Source organism: Misgurnus anguillicaudatus, chromosome 15 (assembly GCF_027580225.2).
Source record: "Misgurnus anguillicaudatus chromosome 15, ASM2758022v2, whole genome shotgun sequence".
Lineage (NCBI taxonomy): Eukaryota > Metazoa > Chordata > Actinopteri > Cypriniformes > Cobitidae > Misgurnus > Misgurnus anguillicaudatus.
This window is the reverse complement of record NC_073351.2, coordinates 12470654-12476641: the sequence shown is the minus strand read 5'-3', so window position 1 is coordinate 12476641 and position 5988 is coordinate 12470654.

The following is a 5988-nucleotide window of genomic DNA, read 5'->3' as shown; positions in this document are numbered from 1 at the left end:
GGGACTTTTTGTTTGTAATTTTGTTGATGCAACAAAGTCCCATATAGGGCAAAATTTAACAATCAAACTTCATTGAAAAGTCAAACGTAAAACATGTTCTCATAAAAACTTCCATACAATAAATCAATAGGCAGAATAGAGTCGTGCAGGTGTTTTAGTGTTGTTTCTCATATCGGTTTCAGCACACCCAGACTAGACACAATTAACCGTGTGATATGAACAGACAGACAGACAGACAGACAGACAGACAGACAGACAGACAGACAGACATTTCTTTCGGTTTTTGTTACAGATAGAGAGCTCGTCAGACAGCGGCACTTCACTATGATGCTTATCACAGATGGACAGTTGCTTTGATGTACAGGGTGCACTGAACTCCTTAAACGGGGACAGTGTCGGGTTTCTCATTTTCAGAGCCTTGTGTCCGCTGTCGAAATGATTATCATTTCCCGATGTATGAGAGAGTAAATATAACTCGCAGAGGATCCGAGATACCAGCCGCCGCGTTCAAAGCGTGTGGGATTATGTAAAGGAAATCTACAGATCTCTACTGGAAAGCTCGTTTTGGTTTGAGAACTGATCAAAGGGAAGAAATAAGAACAACTGCGTGGATTTGCCTCTGCAGACTTTATAATAGGGGGATATGACAGAATATTAAGATAAGTGGGGTCACTATGACACCTGTGAACCCGTCATGCAACCTGAGTTTGGTGAGATCTTGTGACTCGCCTGTAAAGCACTGAAGGCAGCACAAAGGGGAAAGTTGATAAAAACACAAATTGCAATGCAGAAGCAAAACATGTAGGCATGTACGCATATTTACCGTAGGGTAGTTGGCGTAGTATAATAATGGGGTTTCATGCTTTTTCATAAGCTCACACTGAGATACTGGGTTTTGCCATTAAAAAGTTATTAATAAGCAGTCACAACGCAGGACCATTTTAAATGACCTGGTGAGGGAAAAGTGGCATTAAGGGTCTAAGATTGAAATGTCCAAAGTGATAAAAAAAAATGTTACAGTTTATACGAGCACACAAAAAAATAACTTGCACTTTCGGTTGAGATTGATCTTCATACAGTAAAATCGTCTAACAAGTAAATTGTATTGGTGATGTGTTCATTTTAACCAATACAAATATAATGATGTAATTTTGATTTAAGAGAACGAATGCATCAAAATCAACCAACAAAACTAAGAAAACACTTTTGTCATAGTTGATCTCAAATCTTTTGACTTAAAGGCCCACTGTCCACACATGGGCACCCCACTGTCAATTTACCCAATAAAATATCCTAAAGCATAAATAGAAATATGTTTATTTGTTATAAAAATGACCACACAGTAAGATAAATGTTGCTTTATGATGTTTTAACTTAAATTATTTTAAAAAGACAAAACAATAATTAATTTATCACCCTGAAGCCTCAGCAGGCCCCGCCCCTCGTCGAAAAACGCCAAAGAATCTGACTTTTGATAAACCTTATGGTCACTGAGATGTAGCTATAACATCTTAATGTAGAATTAAAAACAATAATAATAATGTTACACAAATAAACATATAAACACATTTGTGAAATCACGGGTAACCGTACAACATCCAGTGTCCGGTTTATGGATGAATGACGCCAAGCAGCTCAGTCAATTACAGGCTGATTCCCAGAGGCTGAGCTCCTCAATAACGCGTTTCCCAATGCAGCAGCTTCATTAGACAACCCGATACCCTTCAGATTAATAGAGACACAGGGCTCAGTTCTCGGAGTGCAAATTCACCTCCACTTTTGGATCGAGGAGCTTTGTGTGGGATGTACGGGTGCATGCACAACGGGAGCCTCTTTTAGCAAACTAAAGCACTTTCGGAAGGGTAGATTATCGGACATTCCTGCTGACACGCTGGCGTAAGCGGCATGTCAACGCTATACTGTAGGTCAAATGTATCACGACTATTCACGTTATTGTAGTATTGATTATGCACTTAACAATAACTTGGGCGAATCACAATAGACACAGTGCCAATATTAATAAATTCCAATTGCAGTACCACCATTATCAGTTTGTTAAATTCTGTTTGAAAAAAACATGATTTACCACATCCACAGTGCTCACGGGTTTTTTTAGCAGAAATTATTTTATTTTTAAACGTGATATTTTTTCTGTAAAACAGTGTCAGTTAAACTAAATCTGACTTGACTCTGAATGTAGCAGTGTCACATATATTGTATATTTCTTTATAATAAAAAGAAATAGCCTAAATATTAAGACTAAGCATTACCCTACACCAGTGGTTCACAAACTGGGAGCCACGAGATGGTGCCAGGGCCCCAGTTTTATCACATTTGATAAAAAATATACATTTAACAGTTGTGTTTGTTTTATGGGGGGCTAGGGATGCACCCTACACAAGGTAGGTTGCAAGCCGAAAAGTTTGAGAACCACTGCCCTACACTATGAATGTTCCAATCAGGAGGAGGCATGGCGCCATCTCCAGTCATGTTTAAGAATTCCAATGTGAAAGAATGACCATGGATGAAACAAATGTGGAGATTTTGGAGTGCATCTCACAGGCCAGTAAACCACTAAAAGAGAACGACAATTAAATCATGACAACAAAAGCTCAGCAAACTGTAACTTTTATGAAAATTAATGTCTTGAGGAATACTTAGCCCCCAAGCTCTGAAAGGATTTACCCAACAGTGTTTGAGAATCAGACTCAGTCGATTTAAAGACACTTAATACATATTTCTTTAACAAAGCATTCACATAATCGTCTAGTAAATATACTTATGTCACATAGCTTGTCGGGAACCGAACACAGATTTATCCATTATACTGGAAGACACTTGCATTACATGTGAGTAGCCCTTACACTAATAGATTTTGTTTCTTTTTCCCTCGAACATGCACTAACAGACTAACAAACCCAGTTCCTGCTGCCATGAAGCTCATCACACCAATGTACTGACCTGCCATCATTGTAATGCCCAGCCAATTTCCGTGGCATAGTCACAGAATTTTGTGCTCATTTTTCCGTGGCATTCTCACGGATCTCCGCATTTTTCCGTGGCCCTGCTACGGACTGTCTTTTTCCGTGGCATTCTCACGGATTGGTTACTCAACTGTTTTGTCCTATTTTCTTACCATTTTCGCTTCGGTTTAGGGTTAGATTTACATGAAATTATATCCTACCCAAACCCAACTCTAACCCCAACGCCAGGCGACAATTGTTTAAAGTTTAGAAAATATAAAAGAATAAATCAGAAAAAATAGTATAAACCAATAGTTAAAGTGACATACTAACACAAACACCAAATCTAACCCTAAATCGAAGCGAAAATTGTTTGAAAATAGGAAAAAGCAGTTGAGTAACCAATCCGTGAGAATGCCACGGAAAAAGACAGTCCGTAGCAGGGGCACGGAAAAATGCGGAGATCCGTGAGAATGCCACGGAAAAATTAGCACAAAATTCCCTGACTATCCCACAAAACTTTGTGAGATCATGTTGGCCCAGCGATCACAGACCGCTTACCTTTAATTTCTACATTTTGTAATTCTATTAAATCTTATAGTATAGTATTTTTTAATATATAGTACTTTTTTTCTACTGGATTGCCCAAGTCTGCCCAGCGACAACAAACTGTTTCCTTTAACTTTTAATTTGTACAAGTTTTAATTCTCATAACATGTAATAACTTAGTATTTAATATATAGTAGATCTTCTATAGGTCAGCTAAGTCTGGCTGTCTCTCAAGGGTTTTTTTCTCCCAATGACTTTTCCCCCGAAGGCAGGGGCAGAGTGGGACCAGGAAATGTTGGTAAATCATAGAACCCTTGCAAAATTATTTTATTTTATATATGTATGTATGTATGTATGTATGTATATATATGTATGTATGTATGTATGTATGTATGTATGTATGTATGTATATATATTTATATATATATATACAACCCTATATCACGCAAATACGTGACTATTTCACGTATGGACCAACGTGAAAATGTCACGTTTTGCCGGTTTTGAACGTGAGCATTTCACGTTTTCTGTTTGTGTCACTTTCACGTTTTGGTTACTCAACTTTTTTGTCCTATTTTCAAACCGTTTTCGCTTCGGTTTAGGGTTAGATTTGGTGCTTGTGTTATATGTCACTTTAAGTATTTGTCACTTTAAGTATTGGTTTATAAAAACAAAAGATACAAGACTTATTCTTTTATATTTTCTAAACTTTAACCAATTGTCGCCTGACGTTGGGGTTAGAGTTTGTTTAGGTAAGGATGTCATTTTATGTAAATCTAAACCGAAGCGACAATGGTAAGAAATTAGGACAAAACAGTTGGGACCAAAACGTGAAAGTGACACAAACAGAAAACATGACATGCTCACGTTCAAAACCGGCAAAACGTGACATTTTCACGTTGGTCCATACGTGGAATAGTCACATATTTGCGTGATATTGGGTTGATATATATATATTGAAGGCATAGTGTCAGGATCCTGCCTGAATATTGTCTTGTTTTAATATCTAGACTGTTTTGGCAGGGTTCTGACAGTACAATGTTTTGTGTGGGAAATGCGTGGTCTCATATTTCCCATGTCTCATCACTTTTTACCCGCTCCCTTGCTTGTTATTATTTTCACTTGTTCACTGTCTTTGTGTTCTTTGTTCTGTCTGTGATTGTACTGTTTTGTTCCTGACCTGTTCTGTGATTTAAATCAAGTTAAGTCAAGTTTATTGTTAATTGTCATTCTAATCTAGTTTAGTCCATTTCTTTGTCTAGTGTTTACTGTAGTCTAGTGCTGTTAGTGATAAGCAGAGATGGGACCAAGTCACACATGTGCAAGTCTCAAGTAAGTCTCAAGTCTGAACCTTCAAGTCTCAAGTAAGTCCCAAGTATTTTTTGTCTTGGGCAAGTCAAGTCAAGTCAAGTCACAGGCTATGTCAAGTCAAGTCAAGTCCTGTAGTAGGTCAAGTCAAGTCCAAGTCAAGTCACCTTATTATTGTAATTTTACCTGCAGAATCTGATCTTAATAAAGTGAAAAGACAAGATATACAGTAAGTAACTAACAGTTAATTACAATAATTTGGATTTGCATTGTAAATACTCATGTTCAGTAAAATACATCATGGAATCAAACAAAATTGTAACTTCATAAATTATTTATTTTTCACTTCTGCCAACTGTGTTTGAAATGTTTGAAATTTTCAACATTGAGTCCATAAAACAAATAACAGCTTAACATCCAACAGACTCCTCTCTGAACATCTCTCTCTCTCTCTCTCTCTCTCTCGGGAGTGGTTAGAGCGTGGTGTGAGCGGGTGGCTCGTTTTTTGAGTTTACTTTTTTCCTTGTATTTTTTTCTTTTTTATGTAAATGTTCTTTTTGATTTGATTTCTTTTTGATTTGGCTTGATTTGTCTTTTTTTGGGGGGGGGGTTGTTTTGTTGTTTTTGTTTCGGGGAGGGTGGTTTATTTTAGCGTGAGCGTGGAGCATGGCGGCTCCCGGGGCTCACGTTTTGAGCTCACTCACGCGTCGACATGGAGTAAAAGTGGCATCCACAGTAAATGTTGAAAGCTGTTGTTTAGCTGTGGGAGATGTCGTGGGGCACGAGAACATACTGTCTGCCTCAAGAATGAATAGTGCCATTGTTATATTTTTGAGTTCAATTGACAAAGCTAATGAGGTAGTTCAGAAGGGGGTTGTAATTGACGGGGTTTTTACCTCAGTTCTTCCACTTTCACTACCGTCCAAGAGAGTAACTCTCTCGAATGTACCGCCGTTTATTAGTGATGCTGTATTAGCACAAGCATTGTCTCGCTACGGAAAACTAGTCTCCTCGATTAAAAAAATTCCAATTGGGCGGGTTTCCCCTTTACTGAAACATGTCGTTTCTTTTAGACGTTCAGCCTTTATGGTTGTGAACAACGACGATGATCTAAACGTCGCGCTGAATTTCCGTGTGGATGACTACGAGTATGTGGTGTTTGTAACCA